Below are 23117 nucleotides of genomic sequence, written 5' to 3'. Positions count from 1 at the left end.
GGAGGTGGCGTATTACTTTCAAATGATGATATAAAAAATGGACTGTATATTCACTAATTAACTCTGCATACAGTTACTTACTCTGGCTCTGATTTGGCAATTGAAATCAATAAAGAGAATGTTTAGCATTATATTTGATAAGTGGACTGCAACATTTATATAAATAATTTGGGATTGGCCCAAATTAGCCCCAGTTTTGCATGGGTTTTACTGTATCTTATGAGATTATGAGCATCACTGTTGGGTTGGCAGTATTACAGGATCGATATGACATTAATAATCCTATGGAATAGACAGTCACCTTGCACAAATATGATAGATCCCACAAAATAATTTAATATATGAAAATATTTTTGTACTGCTTTAGAATGAGCACAAAATCACTTCCCGTTTAAATGCCAGTGTCAAATGAGATAACAATGATTTTCCTCCCATTTATCTTAATATAATATAGATCCTGGACCAGGGAAGAGGAGGGAAAGAGAAGGGAAGTGAGCTTCTGCTTTATAGATTAACTTCTTTGTCCTTCATATGCGCAGGAATCTGTTCCCCAAATATTGCTTCTTTTGTTTTTCATAGCAATACCAATAATGCAATTATATTTCTTGAGCACCATACAATTCTCAATAATAAATTCTTTGAATTTAGTTAACCTGGTTTTCTGGTATCTTCAGTATTGAAGATGCTGATAATATCTTGTCTTCATTCTCACAGTAGATCTACTTCCTATCTATTGTCTTTCTACCCAGACATGAATGGAAGAAAGCTCCATTTTTCAGATGAGAGACCTGCCTCTGAGCACACTTATTTTGGAAAGGAGCCACACCGGCTTTTAACATTGTTGTTATCCTCTACCAACAATTTGTAATACATTAAGGCCAATGTTGCAAATACAGAACTAAATAATTCACATGCCTTCTCTGAGAGAGTCAATAGAACTAGAAGGAAGTTTAAGTAGATTCTGTGACATCTGTACTCTAAGAGCAAACAGAATATATTGTAATTTCTAGGGTTCCTAATACTAAAAAGCCCAGGAAGTTGTTTATGGAACTTCCTCAATGTGCTAAAGTTTCTTAGCTCAAGGAATTGGATTTAAAAATTGGTTTGTTCTGTGACTTTTCTCTGAAAGTGTGATCTGTATGACGGTAAGACATAGAATGGAGTTCCATATAATATACATGTCTTAAAGAACCCAGTTATTCATTATTGGACTTCTAGACCATTCAGAAGCCGTGATTCTCAGTCATTTTATGATGGTGCAGAAATCAAGCAAGAGCCAAGGATAAATGTGCACGTAAGAGATGGGGAGGATGGGAGAAATGTGGAAGATTTTTTTGAGAAATAACTCGTGAAACAATATCCTGTAAAATCTTAACAGGAAAACTGATAAACAAAATAATGTGTTTATGGAAAAAACCTCCTTATGTTTGGTTCCAAAAATAGTGCTTTCTATGATAGGAACATGAGAACTGTGGCAGAACTCATTTTTCTTCACTGTTAATATCTTTTTCACTGCTGTGATTAGTTGATGAAATAACATCGATGGGGCTATAAGTTGGCATGGAAGGTGCTGTAATACTTGTAGTTTAGAGTTGAAACTCTCGTTGTTAAAGGAGACAATCACACCTTGAGTTTTAGATATGCTCACAAATACATGCATAGCATTTTTGGTTAATCATTCCAATATTGCTAATGTTTTTTTCTGTTCCAGCAATGGAAAATCCTGAAGTGCTTGTAGGCAGCTGCAGTACTCAGGATGATGAACATTTATACAGTGTAAAACATCATGCATCAATGTGCCAACTTCTGGAAGATCAGTTAAGAAGAAAACTTAATTTTTTCTTTATGAATCCCTGTGAAAAATTCTGGGCCCGAGGAAGGAAACCGTGGAAGCTGGGCATACAAATTCTGAAAATAGCTATGGTCACTATCCAGGTGAGATACAAAGCTGCAGTACAATTATTACTTACACATTTTTAGCTACTGCTATATAAATTCAAGAAATTATAACCAGTTGAGTGACAACCTCTGATTTACTGCTTCTTTAGAGACTTGTGTTTTTAGAACCATCTGTACGGTTGGTATTTGAAACTTTCAGACCTTAATACAGGCTGTCCTCGACTTATAACCATTTGTTTAGCAACTGTCTAAAGTTACAAGGGCATGGTCGTATGATTAGAATTTGGGCGCTTGACAGCCAGCATATACTAATGATGGTTGCAGCATCCTAGAAACTTGTGACCTGCATTTGCAATCTTCCCAGTTGGCTTCCAACAAGCAAAGTCAATAGGGAAAGCTGGATTTATTTAGCAACCGCATAATTCAATCAATTACTGCAGTGATTCATTTAAAAACCATGCCCCCCCCCCATTTTTTAAAATAAAATCAGGTACAACTCATGTAATAATTGCCTTGCTTAGCAACAGAAATGTTGGTCATAATTGTGATTGTAAATCAAGGACCATCTGTAAGTATTGAAATGGGAAATTAATTTAATAACCAGCATACTCGGGATAAGGACATTCTACCGCCCCTTCTCTGAGGAGTGGGGGAGATATAGAATGACTCTTGACTCTGAGCAAATTGTGACTTTACCACCTGAGACCTTGGTGCTGTTGTTATTTGCTGCTGACTGGGTTCACTTTAATCAACTGAATTGCTACACTATTACCTATATTTTATATATTCTATATTTTCTATTTGTATTTATTTCTTTTTATTAGTATTTTAACCTTCAGTATTTTAATTATAAATTGATTCATATTTTAACTAAATTATTGGGGTGGGGGTTTAGTGATGGATAACTGGGGTGGGCATAGGGTGTATGGAGCAAATGATTGGTATGGATGGGACGGATGGGATGGGTGGGGTCATAGTATGGGTGAGATGAATGGGAGTGATGTAAATAATACACTTGGCCAACCTGGCGCCGGAGAGGCAGGAGGGGGGGGGGCAGCTATCTCTGGGGTGACAGAGGGTCAGGATATCTCAGTGCTGCTGGGGAGAGGCAGATATGGCGGGAGCCACGGAGCTAGCCATTCCAGGGGAAGGAGGGATCGTTGCTTAATAACGATCCCTTGTTCCGGCTCCGTGAGCTCAACCCAGAATACTGGTGATGAGTGTAAGTCTGGCCCTGGGCTCAGGTTGCTGCTACTCAATGCCAGGTCAGTGGTAAATAAAGCTCTCCTCATCCGGGATCTGATCCTGGATGAGGAGGCCGACCTGGCATGTGTAACTGAAACCTGGCTGGGCCCAGAGGGAGGAGTTCCTCTCTCTGAAATTTGCCCAGCCGGGTTTCAGATATGGCACCAACCTCGACCCCGGGGAAGGGGGGGAGGAGTGGCTATTATAGCCAGGGAGAGCCTTTGCCTGCATAGACTCGTTGCTCCGGAGATTGCGGGTTGCGAGTCCCTCCTGGTGAAGTTGGACTTAGGGTTTCAGGTGGGCTTGTTTCTCACGTACCTGCCTCCCAGCTGCGTGGCACAAGCCCTGCCTGTGCTGCTCGAGGAGGTAGCCGGGCTGGCGGTGGGGTTCCCTAGACTTATTGTCTTGGGGGACCTCAACCTGCCGTCACTTGGCGAATCCTCTGGACTGGCACAGGAGTTCATGGCCACCATGGCAGCCATGGACCTGACCCAAGTAGTTCAGGGTCCAACTCATGAGGGGGGGCACTCACCCGACATGGTATTCCTCTCTGAGCAACTGAGTAATGGTCTGAGACTAAGGGGCTTAGAAGTGTTGCCATTTTCTACTGCGGCTTGACTTCCTGGCTCCAATCCTCCCCCGCAGGGAGGCGGAACCAATTAAGATGTTCCACCCCAGACGCCTGATGGATCCAGATGGTTTTCAGAAGGCGCTTGGGGTTCTTCCAGATACACTCGTCCACAGTTTGGCAGAGTCTCTGGCTGAGGCCTGGAACAAGGCTGCAGCGGAGGCCCTTGACCAAATTGCGCAGCTGCGACCTCTCCGTGGCACTAGACCCCGTAGAGCTCCATGGTTCAACGAGGAGCTCCGGGAGTTGAAGCGCCAGAAGAGACGTCTAGAGAAGCGATGGAGGAAGAGTAAGTCCGAATCCGATCGAACACTTGTAAGAGCACATGTTAAGACTTACAAAGTGGCTCTCAAGGCGGCAAGATGCGCGTATCATGCCGCCTTGATTGCATCAGCGGAATCCCGCCCGGCCGCTCTGTTTAGGGTAACCCGCTCCCTTCTTAATCAGGGGGGAGTTGGGGAGCCCTTACAGAGTAGTGCCGAGGACTTTAACACATTTTTCGCTAATAAAATCGCTCGGATCCGGGCGGACCTCGACTCCAATTGTAAAACAGAGTCGACTGACAACGAGTCAGACGAGGTGACTGGGGCTAAACGTCTTTGTCCATCTGTCTGGGAGGAGTTTGACTTGGTGACACCTGATGAAGTGGACAAGGCCATTGGAGCTGTGAGTTCCGCCACCTGTTCACTGGATCCGTGTCCCTCTTGGTTGGTTTCGACCAGTCGAGAGGTGACACGGAGCTGGGCCCAGGAGATTGTCAACGTCTCCTTGGGGAGGGGGTCCTTTCCGGCCCTTTATAAGGAGGCACTTGTGCGCCCCCTCCTCAAGAAGCCTTCCCTGGACCCAGCCATGCTTAATAACTACCGTCCAGTCTCCAACCTTCCCTTTATGGGGAAGGTTGTTGAGAAGGTGGTGGCACTCCAACTCCAGTGGTCCTTGGAAGAAGCCGATTATCTAGGTCCTCAGCAGTCTGGATTCAGGCCCGGCTACAGCACGGAAACTGCTTTGGTCGCGTTGATGGATGATCTCTGGCGGGCCCGGGACAGGGGCTTGTCCTCTGTCCTGGTGCTTCTTGACCTCTCAGCGGCTTTCGATACCATCGACCATGGTATCCTTCTGCACCGGCTGGAGGGGTTGGGAGTGAGGGGCACTGTCCTTCAGTGGTTCTCCTCCTACCTCTCCGGTCGGTCGCAGTCGGTGTTAGTGGGGGGTCAGAGGTCGACCTCTAGGTTTCTCCCTTGTGGGGTGCCTCAGGGGTCGGTCCTCTCCCCCCTGCTATTTAACATCTACATGAAACCGCTGGGTGAGATCATCCAAGGGCATGGGGTGAGATATCATCAATATGCCGATGATACCCAGTTATACATCTCCACACAATGTCCAGTCAGCGAAGCAGTGGAAGTGATGTGCCGGTGCCTGGAGGCTGTTGGGGCCTGGATGGGTGTCAACAAACTCAAACTCAATCCAGACAAGATGGAGTGGCTGTGGGTCTTGCCTCCCAAGGACAATTCCATCTGTCCGTCCATTACCCTGGGGGGAGAAACATTGACCCCCTCAGAGAGGGTTCGCAACTTGGGCGTCCTCCTTGATCCACAGCTCACATTAGAGAAACATCTTTCAGCTGTGGCGAGGGGGGCGTTCACCCAGGTTCGCCTGGTGCATCAGTTGTGACCCTATTTGGACCGGGAGTCACTGCTCACAGTCACTCATGCCCTCATCACCTCGAGGTTCGACTACTGTAACGCTCTCTACATGGGGCTACCTTTGAAAAGTGTTCGGAAACTTCAGATCGTGCAGAATGCAGCTGCGAGAGCAATCATGGGCTTTCCTAAATATGCCCATGTCACACCAACACTCCGCAGTCTGCATTGGTTGCCGATCAGTTTCCGGTCACAATTCAAAGTGTTGGTTATGACCTTAAAAGCCCTTCATGGCATCGGACCAGAATATCTCCGAGACCGCCTTCTGCCGCACGAATCCCAGCGGCCTGTTAGGTCCCACAGAGTGGGTCTTCTCCGGGTCCCGTCAACGAAACAATGCCACTTGGCGGGACCCAGGAGAAGAGCCTTCTCTGTGGCGGCCCCAGCCCTCTGGAACCAACTTCCCCCAGAGATTAGAACTGCCCCTACCCTCCTTGCCTTTCGTAAGCTACTCAAAACCCACCTCTGCCGCCAGGCATGGGGGAATTAAGACTTCTTCTCCACCTACGCTGATACAACTGTATGTATGGTATGTTTGTACGTATGCTGGTTTTATACATTAAGGGGTTTTAAGTTAGTTTTTAGTATTGGATTTTTACTGTATATTGTTCATGTATATTGTTCATGACTGTTGTTAGCCGCCCCGAGTTTTCGGAGAGGCGCGGCATATAAATCCAATAAATTGAATTAAATTGAAATTGAATTGAAATGACCTGTGTTCTTACACACTGAATATTTTGGAAGAAAATATTTTTGTCAAGTATTTAGTATTGACAAATTTAATAATATTATATGTATCTTCATCATATGTTCTCCATCTGTGTTGCAAAAGAACTTTCATAAGTGCCAGCTAACATAGCTATCTCGTTTAGGAATTATAGAACTTTTAGTCCAAATATTTGATGGATGCTGGATTGGGGTAATGAACAGAATAGGCTATTAGTCAAGTGGAGACAATGAACAAAATCAAGATTATAGTTGCAGTTTCATTTCATTATTATATATGTCACTGTTCAGCCTTCTACTAATTAAATGCTCATTGTTCACCAACTATAAGGAAATCTGTGTGTTCAGAATATAGTATGAAAATGTCCAATATGAACTATACTAATATTATATTAGGTTTTTATTCAGCAAAACAGATCCAAGATCAAAAAGAATAAAATAGTCATGATATTGAACTGGGCTAAATTATAAGTGTAACAAGAATATAGTTACATAAATATAGGAGGAGTCTTTGACCACTGAATGAAAATAAAAGTTGTAAATCGGAGGGATGGTACCCAGCTCTTTTTTCCTATATGTTCAATTCCTGATTTATTTACCTTTCACACTCTCAGGGTAAAATGAAACTACCAAGAGAATGAGTAGGGAATGGTGGTAGAACTACTGTATTTTTCGGAATATACAGATAAGAGGCACCCTTTTCCTCCCTAAAAGAGGCTGAACATTTGGGTGTGACTTATATTTTGAATGTTACTTTTTCAAAGTTTTTTTCCCCAGCCCTAGCAAGGTGCTGACAATCTTCTCTGCTTCCTATGCCCTCCGAAGAAGGTTTTTTCCAGCCCTAAGTCTTTGCAGGCTTGCTTTCATTCCTACCCCCTCTGAAAAAGGCTTTTTCAGCCCTAACCAGAGGATAAAATAATGTGTTTGAGCTGAACTGACTAAGAACACTAACCAGATGAATACCTGATAGGTAGATTCCCCCCCTCTATTTTACTCCCCCAAAACTAAGGTGCGTCTTATACTCCAGTGTGTCTTATTCTCTGAAAGATACGGTAGCTACGAATGCTCCATCAATTAAAAAATTTAATGTACTTGTGGTCAGAATGGACTTTTTGAGTATTTTAGCTGACGAATTCCTTCTATTGATATTTTCAGCTTGTTGTTTTTGGTTTAAGCAATCAAATGGTGGTTACATTTAAAGAAGAAAACACGGTATCCTTTAAGCATCTATTCCTGAAAGGCTATATGGACAACATGGATGACACCTATGTAGTGTACACGCAAACAGAGGTCTATGACCAGATCTCTTTCGCAATAAACCAGGTAATATTTATCTATCTATCTATCTATCCATCCATCCATCCATCCATCCATCCATCCATCCATCCAACCATCTATCTATCGGCTGTATGTTCCAGCATAAGTCTGGAATGACTGAAGCAATTTTAAACAAACTTGGTACACAGATGATTTACCCTCTGGAAACAAATACTGTGGGAGTAAGACACCCTAGTACCCCTTAGTGTGTGTGTGTGTTCCAGCATAACTCTGAAACATCTGGGCCACTAATGAGAGCGAGTGCAGCGTCCTAGAGTGGACATTGTCTATGATTCACTTCTGTCACAGCTTCCTCTAGAAAGCCAGCCATGACATTTGCCCTCCACTGGACCAATGGGAAAGCACTTGATATTCCCTTCTCTTGACAGAAGGTGGGCCAAAGTGCCATGATTGTAGAAAAGGTGGGAAAGAGGAGTGCGTTGGAGGGGGGAGGGACAGGGCAGGGGTGATGGGCATGGGGGTAGGGGGAAGAAAGGCCCCTCTCAATGACTCCCTGTTAGAGGCAGACGACGCCCCCTGGTGGATTTGGGCCAAAGTGCCAAGATTGTAGAAAGAGCGGAAAGAAGATCACATGGGAAGGGGAGGGCAGGGGTGATAGGCATGGGAGTAGGGGGCAAAAGACCCTTCTCAATGGCTCCCTGTCAGACAAATGCTTTGAGGTCTATAAATGCCCGTGTAGCGCTGGGTTTTCAGCTAGTATTTTATAAAATATTGTACACTGAACCTAAACTAAGCTTGAAAATAGCGCCGGCGGACTTACCCGCCGGCAGCATTTGCAGAAGGGCCGGGGAGACATCGGACTCCTCATGGCGGCCGCCATTTTGTTTTCGGCCGAAATCTCGCAAGACGAGATTTCGGCCGAGAGTCAGGCCTACGTGGCCTGACATGCTGCATGGTCCGGGCGGGGCTTGCTGGCCCTATTTAAGGGCTTGCAGGCCCTGGGCCAAGCCTTTTCGCCCAGACTTGCAGCCTGAGCAGACACTCGGTTGCGTTCTGCTCAGACGCCATTTTGGAGCGGCCTCGTGTGCGGCCGCCATTTTGGGGTGCTTCTGGTCCGGCGGAGAGGCCTGGATCCGCGGTTTCGGCGGCGGAGAGCGTGGAGAGCAACGCTGGTGGTCTCCTCATCCCCCTCGGGCCCGAGGGGGAGTGGTGAACTCGCCCCCTTTTTCTTACCTGGCTGGGTGGGGGGGGCGCTTTAGGGGCTTATCCCCGGTAGGGCCTGGGCCTTGGTGCTTGGCCTTGGGATTGGGGTTTGGTGGAGGTTGGTGTACCCTTCTGTCAATTTTCCTGGCTAACGGGTAGGATGGCCCCAAAGAAGAGGCAAGCCAGGGCCCCTTTGGCCCAGCCTGCTGTACGGCCCAGGAGGGCCCTTAGGCCTTCGGCCCGGGCGCGGGCCAACATGGTGGGGCCCCTAGGGGTGGTCCCTTCAGAAGGGGGGGTGGGAGTCATGCCCACAGCCCCTCACCCCGATGTTTCTCCTGCTCTCTCTTGGGCCAGGGTCCTGGAGAGACTTGACGAGCTGGAGCAGTGGCGGTCCGGCGCGGGCCCTGGTGGACCCCTCTCGCCTGCAGCTGCGGCCTTGGGAAGGGATCCGGCAGAAGCAACAGCCCAGGCCGGGCAGATGGCCCATACCGGGCAGATGACCCATACCGGGCAGATGGCCCAGTCCGGGCAGATGGCGGCATTTCCGGGCCCCGTGTCGATGGGGCCCTCCTGGATGTCTTCGACCCCGTATGGGGCAGGTGAGGCCGCACCACATGCCACATCTCCTTCACTTTTCCCCTTGTCCGGTGCGGGCTTTCCCCCGCCAGGTTTGGGGAGCGGGGTTAGTGCCCAGAATTGATAACGGATCAGGGGGGTACCGTCTGATGCTTAAAAAGGTACCCTTGCCCTGACCCCCGCAAGCCACAAAATTGCTGTAAAGCAGCCACTGGGCACACAGACTGGTCGGCGGCTGCGCTGAGCTCTATCCTAACCCCTCTGTGTGACTGATCTGTCTTGGAATGTCTCACCAAAAGTGAGACACCCCCCTGCCTAAAGGCTAGATCAGTGTACTGGAAGGCACGGAGCGACGTGTCAGCCTGCGAGGAGGCCATTGCCTCATTGACCCTAAGGGCCCCAAAAAACATGACACAAGTCGCTGCCCTAAAAAGACGGGCCTCGTACAGAGAGGCACACAGACTGTCCAAGGCCTGATTAATCAGTGACAGCTGCTGAACCGTCAGAGCCTGATGAGTGTCGGAAGGAATCCCCTGTCGCTCCCTCACCCAGCCTTCCAGCATCTTCCGAATGTGGAAGTCACCAGAAAAATCACTAAAAACCCCCCGCCTTGGACAGAAAGGCGAGGCCGGCTAACCTGGATCTAATAGTCCTAACTGACAGGCCACGCTGCCTAAGCAGGACACAAAATTCAGCCAGGTGCTCAACTGGGGCAGGCCAACTATGGGGGTAACCCTTACCCTGCCTTAAATCCCCAAACTCCTTACCTGCACGCTGGTAAGCCCGCAGGGTGCCCGGTGCTACCGAGAGGGCGATAGCCATGGAGGCCTCGTCTCTCCACCGCTCGGGAGCCCGTCCAGGCTCCAAAGGTGGTCTGGGAATGCCTCCGGCGACTCTCGGGCCCATGGGGCCAGGGTCCAAAACCTGGACAACTGACCACGGGACAAAACATCAGCTACCCCGTTATCTAGCTCGTGGACATGCCTAGCCAAAAACAATGTGTTTAGGGACAAGGACATGTGCACAAAATGGCGGACAAGCCGCATGACCCTGTCACTCTTGGAGGACAGGGCATTCACAACATGGACAACCGCTAGGTTGTCACACCAAAAATGCACAGTCTTGTCCCTAAACTGCTCACCCCAAAGCTCTAGGGCCACTATCAAGGGGAAGAGCTCCAAAAAGGTCAAATCCTTAACCAATGAAGAGGCACTCCATTCCGGAGGCCACACCGACCAGCACCACTGGTCACCTAGCACTACCCCAAAACCACAAGTCCCCGCAGGATCAGAGCAGAACTGCAACTCAGCTTCCAAAAGAAGCTCGTGCCTCCAAAAAGACAACCCATTAAAGTGGTCTAAAAACTCCCGCCACACGCAGAGGTCAGCCCTGACCCCTGCACATAAGCGGGTACGATGATGGGGCAAACAAAGCCCCTTCATCGCAATATACAGCCTCCTAGAAAAGGCCCTGCCCGGCACATTAACCCGGCAGGTGAAATTAAGTATCCCGGCTAGTTCCTGGAGCTGCCGCAGAGTGACCTTCCTGCAGCCCAGAACCGCATCAAGCTTATCCCTGATTTTAGCCAACTTGTCCAGGGGCAATCTGGAAGATTGCTCCTCTGAGTCCAATTCAATACCGAGGAAGGTAATCTTGGTGGCGGGGCCTTCGGTCTTCTCAGAGGCTAAAGGCACCCCCAACTGAGCACAAAGGGCTTCGAAGTCCCGCATTAGAGCAAAACATTGCTCTGAATGCGCAGGCCCCACCATCAAGAAATCATCAAGGTAGTGAACGACCGAGCCCAGACCACTGCGCCTCCTGAGCGCCCACTCCAAAAAGGTGCTAAAACTCTCAAAAAGAGAGCATGAGACAGAGCAGCCCATGGGCAATGCCCTGTCCACATAAAAGCCACCTTCGAAATGGAAGCCCAACAGCTCGAAGTCATCTGGGTGTATGGGGAGGAGCCGGAATGCCGACTTAATGTCGCATTTACCCATAAGAGCTCCAACCCCACACTTCCTAACTATGGCCACAGCCGCATCAAAGGATGCGTACCGGACTGAACAAAGCTCGTCAGGAATGAAGTCATTCACTGACTCCCCTTTTGGAAAAGACAAATGGTGAATCAACCTAAATTCACCACTCGCCTTTTTGGGGACCACCCCCAATGAGGATACCCGAAGATTCAGAAAGGGAGGCTCTGGGAAAGGCCCAAGGACCCTGCCCTCGGCTACCTCCTTCCGAATCTTATCCCTAACAATGTCTTCATGCCCTACAACCGATCTAAGGTTGTCGGACATGAAGGTCTTCCTAACCCTCACATAAGGGATCCTAAATCCCTTGGAAAAACCTAGCAAGAGAGCAGCCGCTCTCGAGCGAGGATGGTAGTCAACCAACCAACCCTCAAGTGCTTTTAGGTTAATTGGGCTGGGCCCCTTTTCCCCCAACCGCTGGGGGAGGTTTTCCTGGACCCCCACCCTTCTTTTCCGCCCCCTTCTTGGGGCGGGGGCACACGGAGGAGGCATGGGACCCCCCACAATCCCCACATGCATGTTTATACTTGCAAAAGGGACGAAAACACGCCCCCTTCACAGCAAACTCATGACAAGTGGGGGAGGCACCCTTCCCCACTGCCCCAGCAGCCGCCTTGGCCGGCGTGGCTGCTGCGGGTTCCTCCTCCGTAAAATGACCGCTATCGGTCCGATCACACCCTTCCTTGCCGGACATATGCGTGGCCTGGAACCATAGGTCCGGCACCACCATATCCCAGGGAAGGGAGGCATCGTGAGCAATACGCATCCTAAAGCCCTTGTCTTAGTGACGCCATATAGTACCTTTGTACTCAAAATTCGCCCTGGCAATTAAATCAATATATTTAAGCATAGAAGAGGCCCTAGCAGGCTGCCTTTGTATCACTACTGACGCATAAGTCAGGAAAGCGTACAGCCACGAGCTGAAACACTTGGTGACTTTGGTCTTTTTAGGCTTCTCCCCAGGGACTACATCTTTGTCTTGCTTAGGGACCTCTCTGTTTAGTAAATAGAAGAGGTCCACATACTCCCCCTTCCAAATAGCGTCCTTCATGGACGGGTGGAGGTGATATCCCAGGGGAGTGGCAGGTAACCCGCAGGGAATGGCCCCGGCCTTTATACTGGCGAACGGGTCCCACACGGTGTTGTTCCCCATGCCTAACACCCCCAACCCTTGGGGGTAGGCAAACAACGGGGGCGGGGGCATAATAGCGGGAGCTTGAGGGGTCCAACCCCCTACCCCGGGCACCCCAGGCCCCAGCAGCAGAGCCGGCCCATGGGCCGGCGCCGCTGCCGAGGAAACCGGGGACCACACCTGACCACATGTGCCTGCAGGTGACCCCATAAAACTAACCCCGCAATGGCTCAGGTAGGCATGGATCCCGCCGGCTATGGAACGCATTCGTTCCATATCGCCGCCGCCACTAGCGCAGCACTTTCTGGTTTCCCGGCCCATCGGATTCGGGAGATCGGCCGCTGGCGGTCAGCGGCATATTTGGGTTATGTTAGGCCCGCTGAGGATTCTAGGCAGGGCTTAGGCTAGGTAACCTCTCTGTGTGTGTCCTCTTCCAGGTCCCCATGCCAATCAGAAACCGACGGCGCTGCTGTGTGGCCACAGCATGGTATTTTGGGCTTGCCGCTCAGCAGCCAGAAGCACCATCGGGACCCAGTTGTCATTGGGACGGTGGGTCAATGTGGTTTGGATGGGCCGAAGAGGTATGCGGTGGGAGGGGCTCCTACCGACGTTGCTGGGCGGGCAGCATCCCAGGGCTGTACCCGGCGCTACTGGGCGGGCGGCTACCCAGGGTCACGCTCAGATGGGACTGGATGGGCGGCATCCCATTGCTGCACCCAGATGGCTGGTCTTGCACCTCGGTGGCAATGACCTATGCCTGCTTGGTGGTCTACCGCTGATCATCCAGGCGCGCGAAGACCTGCGGTGGCTTCGCACGGTGTGGCCAACCATGCAAGTGGTGTGGTCAGAGATCCTCCCGAGGATCGTGTGGAGGGACGCCATTTCCCTTAGGGCCATTCACCGGGTCAGGCGTAGAGTAAATAAGGCCCTGGGCAAAACAGTTAGGGAATTAGGTGGGGTTGTAGTGGCCCATCCCCTCATCACTGTAGATCGGCCATGGCTTTACCGGGCCGACGGCGTTCACCTGTCAGAGCAGGGGAACACCATTTTCTTACAGGACCTGCAGCGGTCTCTGCGTGAGCTGGCGCAGCTAGAGGGGGGAGTCGGGGGGCCAAGATAGAGATCTGACCCCCGCTCCGTGGCAGTTTAGGGGCGGAAATCTGGGTGGTGGTTTAGCAACTGCGCGTTCTCCCTTGGGCATCTTTGGGGTTGATTGACAGGTTCTCTCCAAGCTCATGGTGGGGGGCTACCTGAGCAGTTGGGGGGAACCTGTCTTTGGGTCCCGCACATTGAAGTCCCCGGGTAGGGGTGAGCCGGCGGGACCCCCCTCATGCAAGTGCATGGCAGGGTCTCAGGTGAGGGAGAGGTCCCTCACCTGGACTAGCTTCGAGCTACGCCCATAGTTGCCCAGGAATGTTTATTGCTACGTCATTTCCGCCCCGGAAGTATTTGTTTGACCCTGCAGGTCCACTGTTTGGGTCATAGTTACGCATGTTGATTTATGCTAATTTATGCTAATTTAATTAAATCAATTATGCTAATTTATTATTAATAAAAATGACCCAGTTTAAATCCAGCTCTTGTGTCCGTGTCATTACTCCGTCTCTTCTGCAAAGCCAAGTCATTATATGTAAACAGATATGAATGGAAGGAAAATCACATTGGTTTCCTATACCATAGAGCTTGCATTGGCTCTAATGAGGCAAGAGATGCAGACCTTTTAATTCCATAGTAACCTCATGAGATAAAGGTAACACAGGCAATTGGCCCATAAAAATGAGGTTTTCTATGACTGAATCCATTTCACCGAGTTTTATTTGAACCTTAGTCTTTGTAATTCTATTCATGAGATCAATAAATCTGAAAAGCAGTATGTTCCATCGCAGACATTCTCTTGCGTCTCCAATTAGTTCAGTTTTAATTATCAGGCAACTCCATTAACTGGTTGTACCTTGTCGCTTAGTTCTTACAGCTGCGTGCTAATTCGGTTGGAAATCACGCCTACGAAAAGAAAGGATCAGAAGAGACGCCCATGGCAATATGTCAGTACTTCTACAAGAGAGGAATTATCAGCCCTGGAAATGACACTTTCGATATTGACCCAGAAATTGAAACTGGTGATATACTGAACTACTCAAATCAGATAGATTGTTTCTGTGTGTGTGAGAGAAAGGAGAATGAGAGTGGGGTGGGCGGAGGTCAGAAAGAGAGACAACTTGAGCAAACTCATAGAGTTTAAAAGCAAACACATAGTAATTTCCAGTATCATTACAATATAATGGGTAGACACTTCAGATGTTTTATTTGTACAGGAAGAAATTCAACTACTGCAGATAGTCCTCACTTAGCAATTGCTTCATTCAGTAACAGTTCACAGTTACGACAACAGTGAAAAGGTATATTTAAGACCAATCCCTGAACTTGCAGCTATTGCAACATCCATTGTCACCTTCTCAGCTTGTTTCCAACAAGCAGAATCATTGTGGAAAATGGCAGGAAGTCACAAAAGTCATATGCCATTTTGCTTAACAACCTGAGGTGATTTGGTTAATGACTGCAGTGGAACTGTCATGGGATGTTTCACTTTATGACTATATCACTTAGTAACTGTGATTAGTAAGTGAGGACTACTTGTACATTAGAGTCTTGTTTAAGTCATGAAAACTGCAGTAGTGGTGCTTCATTTAATTCCTTGCCCCATTTCACTCAAATGATGTCAGCTTCAGTCAGACCTAGTATATTCCATATAGATGTACATTGTTTATATCTATGGAGATTCTCAGTCATCCAGGTTATGGTTGTCCTGAAGGTGCTTTTTCAAGAAGTAACTGGACTTTCTGGTTTTTCTTTGAAGATGTTTTGCTTCTCATCCAATAAGCTTCTTCAACTCTGAGCTGAAGAAGCTTCATGGATGAGAAACAGAACATCTTGAAAGAAAAACCAGAAAGTCCAGGTGCCTCTTGAAAAAGCACCTTTAGGGTGTATGTGGTTTAGTTTCCAAGTGGTCTGATACCCTGCTGATAAAAATGGCTGACTCATAGCCCAGTGTGTTGACTTTATTGTATCTGAAGCAGGTTCTTCATACTGGTAATTATTGAACAGAGTTAAGGGTGCATCTACTTGCAAGATACTGTAGTATAATCAAAATTGAAGCAATTGATGTCCCTCATCCACAAAAGTGTCTTGCCAACTCAACATTGCAAACATCACCAACACTAATTGGTGATTCAGGTTCATCATGAACTTTACTATTAGGAAAAGTGAGGCAGTGCCCTCAGACTGTAGACATGTGATAGAAAGCATTAGTAACCTGTTGGATGACATAAATGTTTGCTGTGTGGATTATTTTGCGCTCTTACTTTTGCCCTGAAGTATTGAAGAAAATGTCACCTTACAATGCACTTACAAATCCAGTTAGCTTACCTGCCTGAGCCATTCATGTTTATGTGCTTTAGGCAAATACCGAAATATATTGGCTGACTCTACTGGCCTCTGAAACTTTGTGAATAAATTTGAGTGGACAGTCTTAACTGTTCAACATGAATATTGATTACTGAACATATAGAATTATTGGTAGTGTCTGTTATGAGAATTCAGAAGCATTGTGACTTATTTTTGGAGTTTGGAAATAGTGACATAAATAATAATCTCTTAGCGAACTAATGTAGTAAACATATGTGCACAACATTTCCAAACAATACCAAAAGCTGAATTCTGTAAGGATATCTTAGCTTAAACCTCTTGGGTATGAAAGATATTAAAGGACTGTTGAAAGATTGAGGGTCTTTTCTTGATATATGTGTGCAATTACATGAACCAATGTGTAACATATACAAATAATTACAGTACAAGAACTTTCTGAATTACTGTTTCTTCATTTTATTCAGATGGAAGTAATTCATAACTGCATTGAAACATCATTCTACAGTCATAAGTAGAAGGGCCTGTAACCATAGAAATTAGGGTATTAGGGTACTGATCTGTGGATCAAGTATAAAATTTCCTTTTTGGGTTTATTTTTAACAAGCAGATATTTTCAGAGATTCTTTATCAAATAAGAATTCCCATAAGGCAGAAGTTCAGTAAGTACATGCATTAAATTAATGAAAAAACATAGCTGCTTTTTTCTTGCAATTATGAAGAAAGATTTTACATCTTGTGTTATTTAGATAAGACTACTAGTGACCAGATTGGATATAATTTCCTTATTACTGATTTTCTGTCTTCCTCATCTTTATTTATTTATTTATTTATTACTTAGATTTGTATGCCGCCCCTCTCCGAAGACTCTTTTATTAAATATTGAGTATTTTCTATATGCCGTAAAGCATCTGTCTTCCCACAGAGTGTCTTTATGTGGAGCCAATACTACCTCTGGAAAATGGGACACTGAGGAAGACTCCTTTCAATTTTACTTTAGACTTCCAGAGGTGAGGAGAAATAAAAGTTGCTGGCATTCTTGAATATTTTTGGTAATGGTGAAATAAAGCTCCGGTCTCTGTTCTAGACTTGTAACTCTGACACTCACGTTCAAACTGAAGGCCATTAATCTCCAGACCGTTCAACAACATGAACTCCCAGACTGCTATGATTTCACACTAACAGTAAGTACAGAGATGGAGTCCTTGGAACTTTCTGAGCTTGGTTGTTTATGTACAGATAAACTAGGAAGCAAGTAAAAAAAATTGAACTGATGAAGACTTGTAATTAGTCATTTTCTGAAGGGCAGGTTTGGGATGGGAGAAATGGGCCTAGATTGTGTTAGCGTCTTCTTAAAGTGGACTATTGCAGTATATACATTAGCAACTTAGAAGTAGAGAATGAAGTGAAATGATAACGCTGAAGCTAATCACGAGGCAGGCACCAATGATTTATTGCTACCAGAGATTTGCCTGCCCACAGCTGCAAATACCCATTTGGTAAATCAGTTATTCTTTGTGTGTGTGTGTTTGTCCTGCAATTCACATTAATTCTCGCGGTAACTCACCTATTTTCCTTTTAGTTAAGTTCAAAACATAATTCTGTATAGTATTAGCTTTTTGACAATAATATTAACAATAATATTAATACTTTTGCTTATACATAACTGTATTGTACATTTTAAAATTTGTTTGCGGCGCAGGCGGAGTAAGAGTCGGACACAAGGTATGGGTATAAATAGGGTCACTTTTATTAAACCAACTCAAATTAACTATTTAACCAAATAAACCCACGTGACCTGCAGGGGTGCATAAATCAAATGGGGGCGGAGTTAACTTTCCAACAACCTCAACTGAGCAACTCTAGGGCGAAAGCTCCTTGCCTGGGTGCAGGGTCATGGTAAAATTACACCTGCCCCCTGCCCCTTGCCACGCCCCCACGGCGTGTGGGATGGCTCACCACTGGTCTCTGATAATCCCCAGGCAGCGAGCCACAGGAGCGACCCCCTCCCCGAACCCAGGCCGATCGAGCCCTGTAATCCGAGAAGGAGATTGCCCCTCACCTCAGTAGAGGTGCCCCTAAAGGAGATCACACAGTTGCTGCTTATGCCCATTTCCGCCCCCTATCGGCCGTCCCCCCCCAGTGACCTTGAGGGGGGGGCACTAGTTGGTGAGTCCACCCCCTAACCGCACTCCCACGCACAGAGTGGAGTAGGCGAAAAAACAACCACAGCTTGGCCAATTCACTGTGGCTGCAAAGAATTCCTACTCGGCCCCCCGAAGGGCGACCCATCATATGCACCCTGTAACAGAGGGAGGGTGGGCGGGTGTCTCACGCTGCCGGGAGAAGAGGACTGCGCCACGAGGCAGCCCCTTTTATAGGGCTGCCTCCCTCTCGCCCGGCCGATGGTGCCCAGCGCACCCCAAACTCATCACTGCGGTCCCCGGGGATGACGTGGGGGCCGCAGGCTCCACCCACAACAGGGCGGCCTCCTTCCCCGGCCGCGCCGCAACCCACGCCGGCTGGTAAGTCACCAGCGGCATTGCGGCGCAGGCGGAGTAACAGTCAGACACAAGGTATGGGTATAAATAGGGTCACTTTTATTAAACCAACTCAAATTAACTATTTAACCAAATAAACCCACGTGACCTGCAGGGGTGCATAAATCAAATGGGGGCGGAGTTAACTTTCCAACAACCTCAACTGAGCAACTCTAGGGCGAAAGCTCCTTGCCTGGGTGCAGGGTCATGGTAAAATTAAACCTGCCCCCTGCCCCTTGCCACGCCCCCACGGCGTGTGGGATGGCTCGCCACTGGTCTCTGATAATCCCCAGGCAGCGAGCCACAGGAGCGACCCCCTCCCCGAACCCAGGCCGGTCGAGCCCTGTAATCCGAGAAGGAGATCGCCCCTCACCTCAGTAGAGGTGCCCCTAAAGGAGATCACACAGTTGCTGCTTACGCCCATTTCCGCCCCCTATCGGCCACAGCAGGGGGTGAAATTATAAATTTATTCCCCCTGCTCCCCCCCCTGCACATGAATGTGCAGGCACCTCTGCAGGTCCGCTATGAATTTGTCATTCCCCTCTTCTGTCAAATGTACCCCGTCCTGTCCGAATAAGGCTAACTGGGATGCTCTGAAGTTGGGGTGATCTATCACTCCACCCCCGTCTGGAGTACCCATTTCTTTGCTGCTCTGTTGACCCTCTTCCTGGCATCATCCCCCGCCTTGGGGTCTTTGGCATGCCTCCAGCACCTCCGTGGTAATATATTGTACCACAACACACGTGTGTCAGGCCACCTTTCCCAATTCACCAGCGCCAGGTGGTTGCCACCAGTGTGCCACACCAAACAATCTGGGTCCGGCCCCTCACTGCTCCCAACTTCACAACGGAAGAGGCCCGTCAAATGGAGACCTCCGAGCTCAAGCCTTTCCACTGAAGCCCCAGTGACTCAGCATCCTCCACATTCCTGAAGATCATGTTGCAGCTGCACATCCAGCCACCATGCCACGCTGTGGCTGCAGTTCGCTACTGTGGGCAACGGAAGGGCAGCTCCTTCGCACCTCACGCGTAATAAAGTGGAGCAGGGCCAGGACCTAGAGCAGTGATGGTGAACCTATGACACGCGTGTCAGCACTGACACACGTAGCCATTTTCGGTGACACGCGGCCGCCGGAGAAACAGGGATCTTTAGGGAGTGCAATTGCAACCGCAATTATTATTATTTTTATTATTTTTCCTCTCCCCTTAATTAAGAGGCCGGGCGATTTTCGCCCGGCCGATATTTGCGATGGCTGGGAGGGGCGAGAACACCGCCTCCCAGCTGGGTGCGCCTGCGCAGAGTGCAGGCTCGCCCACACGCTGCCTTTGGCAGCACAAGCATGCCTGTCCGTCCGGGGGAAGAATCACCCCGGCCGGACGTCAGTTTCAGCTGGGGGGGGCGGGGCGCTGCCTCCCAGCTGATTGACGCGGCGCCAAGCATTGGAGCCCACCACGAATGGTGGTTGACTCGCAGGGGCCGTTGGGAGCGAGGGGAGGGGTTGCAGGCCTATTTCAGGGTCTGCACCCCTCGCCCTCGCCCCTCTGCTCCCTGCTCGCCTTCCAGAACGGTATTATAGGAGACGGTGCTAAGGTTAACCCTTACCAGGTTATTAATTTGTAATTAAAAAAAATCATGCCAGGCTCGCAAAAAAGAGTGCCTAAAAAAAAACACTGCGTGGACATCGCGCCATTTGCTTCCTCCTTTGGCGGCTCATAACTAGATTTTTACAACCCCCCACCCCCCCCTGATAAGCTTTTTCTTGAATCTGAACAGTTTGGGGGTTCGCCAAAGAGAGAAAAGTGAATGAGAGGGAGAGAGAAAGGGAGGAAGAGAGGAAGGAAGGAAGAGATAAATATAAAGGGAGAGAGGGAGAAAGAGAGGGAGGGGAAGAGGGGAAGGAAGGAAAAGAGAGAGAAAGAGAAAAAAGTGGAAGGAAGAGAAAGAAAGGAAGGGAGAGAGAGAGAAAGAGAAAAAAGTGGAAGGGAGAGAGAAGGAAAGAATGGAAGGGAGAGAGAGAGAAAGAGTGAGAGAGAGAAGATTGGAAGAGAGAGAGAGAGAAATGATAAAATAAAGGGGAGAAAAAAAAGAGAAATGAGAAAATGATTGAGGCAGAGAATGACAGGAAAGAGAGAGAAAGAGAGAGAGAAGCGACTCTTGATTTAAAACATATAATAACATAAACATAAACATAATAACAGAGAAAAAAAACCCCAACCCTCACCTGTTTTTATTAATAGTTATGTTTTTTAATTTGCTGGTTGTTTTAGTTTTAATAGTAATAGAGTTTGGTTTTGTTTTATTATTAATTTCTTTTAATAAAAAAGAAGGGATTTATTATTTATTTATATTTATATTTATTTTTTGTTTGTTTATCTGTCTATCTACCTACCTACCTATCTACCTATCTACCTATCTACCTATCTACCTACCTATCTATCTATCTATCTATCTATCTATCTATCTATCTATCTATCTATCTACCTACCTACCTACCTACCTACCTACCTACCTACCTACCTACATACATACATACATACATACATATATATATATATATATATATATACTTCTATGCCGCCCAGTTTTTTTCTCAAGGTGACACACCACCCGAGTTATGCTCAGTTTTTTGGCGAATTTTGACACACCGAGCTCAAAAGGTTGCCCATCACTGACCTAGAGAAACGATAAGAATAACAAGACAGTGTTAGCCACCCGCTCCCAAAACGCTTGTACTCAGGTACTCTGAATCTACGTCATGAAAACCCACTGACTTCCATCCGCCACCGGATTCATTACTTTGCTGAGAACTTCTTGAAAACCGCATTCAGCATTGCTGGGGAATACCACCCGATATCCTGCCAATCCTCCTGTAACGGCCCCTAACTGTTATTTGCTCAGTGGAGGCGTCTTATGGTACAAAGGGGACCATTCCCTAGCTCCCTCGCTTTACAGTGGACTGAGTCCAAGATACCCAGGCATATGTCCTTGTTTGATACACCTGGCCAGTGATCCATCCACCCTCTGTGTTACTGCTCAGTCGCCGTGCGCAACCAACGCGGCTCCCGCAGCCCCCAATTTAACAACGGTTTGCTGGCCCAGGGAACCTATGCATGATCCACTACTATGCGATCATGACAGCACATTGCCATACATACCCTATCCCAAAGGCCTTTTTTTTTTTTTTTTGCTTGTCGTGTGAAACGGCCTCGCCTCGTTGGGTGAGGATCTGGGTCCCATCCAATGCCGCTGCCCCTGAGACTGGGTAATGTATAGCGGCTTACTAATTTCTCCCCAATCTGAGTCCTTTCCTTGGACCATCTCTTGATCATTCCCCCTATCCTCCAATAGTTAGCCACCGGGGCTTTTGTTAGGAGAGCTAAGCCCCCCTGTTGCCCCTATACGATGGCATGTAACCGTGTGGTCCAACCTGCACTCCTTTGCTGGAGCGATGGCGCCATCCACCAATTCTGGGTACCCTGCGCCCCAGCCTATGCCATGTGGCTGCCAACCACCTGACCATGCCCACATACTCCCTGTGAACAGACTGGGCCTCCTGTTGCTGTCCCGCTTCCCTCCCCCGCTGGACCAGCTGTACCCCAGTCGCAGACCCATGTTCCTGTATTCCTCTCAGGAAGTCACAATACTCTTCTTCCCGCCTTAAAATGCCAGGGAGATGAGCCAATATGCTCCATGGCCCTGCTCGCTCCCCCAGGGAGTAGAATAGTTGCAAGAAATTTATGCAGATAAGCAAAGGCCCCTGCAAATGCCGTCTTTACCGTCAGCGCATGAATTAGCTTTACCAACATGACTTAATCAATATAACCATAATATTAATGGTAACATCCTGACACCCCGACTTCAATATTGCTTCCGATAATAACCTTTTATAAATTATTATTCACTGAAACAATTAATATAATGTTTAATAACTCATCTTAAGTTAAAATCAACTCAAGCGTGAATTTGATTCAGATGACCGCAAAACTTAGCGTTCGTGCAAGCCCCCCATTCCAGTAAATGACTACACCATCTCTCTGAACAAATTAAAGGGGCTGCGAGAAACCAACTTATTTATTTATTTATTTATTTATTTATTTATTTATTTATTCAACTATTATGCCTCCCTTTTCCCTAGACCCCTGGCGGCTCACAACATGTCAGCCATAGCACTTTTCACACAGAGCCCGGCTATTGCCCCCACAATCCGGTTCCTCATTGCTTACTCCTGAGGGAATTAACCAGAGATTAGGAGATTTCCCAACCTTTAGCATGGTAGTGACATGGGGGTCTGCAGTCTTTGGTTATGATATTAATAGTATCTTTCAGTTTTGTTGGTACTGAAAAAGGCCTGCTACCAACTGCACCCGTACTGTTATAGTCGTCAGTACAACTTGACATTTGGACACGTGGCAATTCAGAATATTAGTAGTGAGGAGCAACCAACAGTCATGCCTATAGTGGTAGAGACCTACCCCAGTGTCGAGGGCAATATTAGGGCTTTACCCCTAAAACATCCTATAAGGGAATAAATGCCTCCCTGGTGAAATGTCCCTCTTACCAATGTCTGGTTCTCCTTATGGTTCTTGTCCCAAATGGAACTGCCATAGCATACAACAGGTTCAGAGTATCCTGAATTATTTGCCCCATTGCCCAAATGGCCATTGCCCATTTTACTATCTCCCCATGTAATAAGGTCAACAGGTACCTCGTATGGACCATGTGCCCTGGCCGAATTGG

The 23117-nt window shown here is 47.6% G+C and overlaps 1 pseudogene; it reads left to right on the top strand.

The window, feature by feature from the left end:
* The first annotated feature begins 1713 nt into the window (after nt 1-1713).
* Nucleotides 1714-23117, top strand: part of LOC139165370 (mucolipin-3-like) — a 41610-nt pseudogene continuing 20206 nt past the window's right edge.

Source organism: Erythrolamprus reginae, chromosome 3, assembly GCF_031021105.1.
Source record: "Erythrolamprus reginae isolate rEryReg1 chromosome 3, rEryReg1.hap1, whole genome shotgun sequence".
Taxonomy (NCBI): domain Eukaryota; kingdom Metazoa; phylum Chordata; class Lepidosauria; order Squamata; family Dipsadidae; genus Erythrolamprus; species Erythrolamprus reginae.
This window is presented reverse-complemented; position numbering and strand designations above follow the sequence as displayed.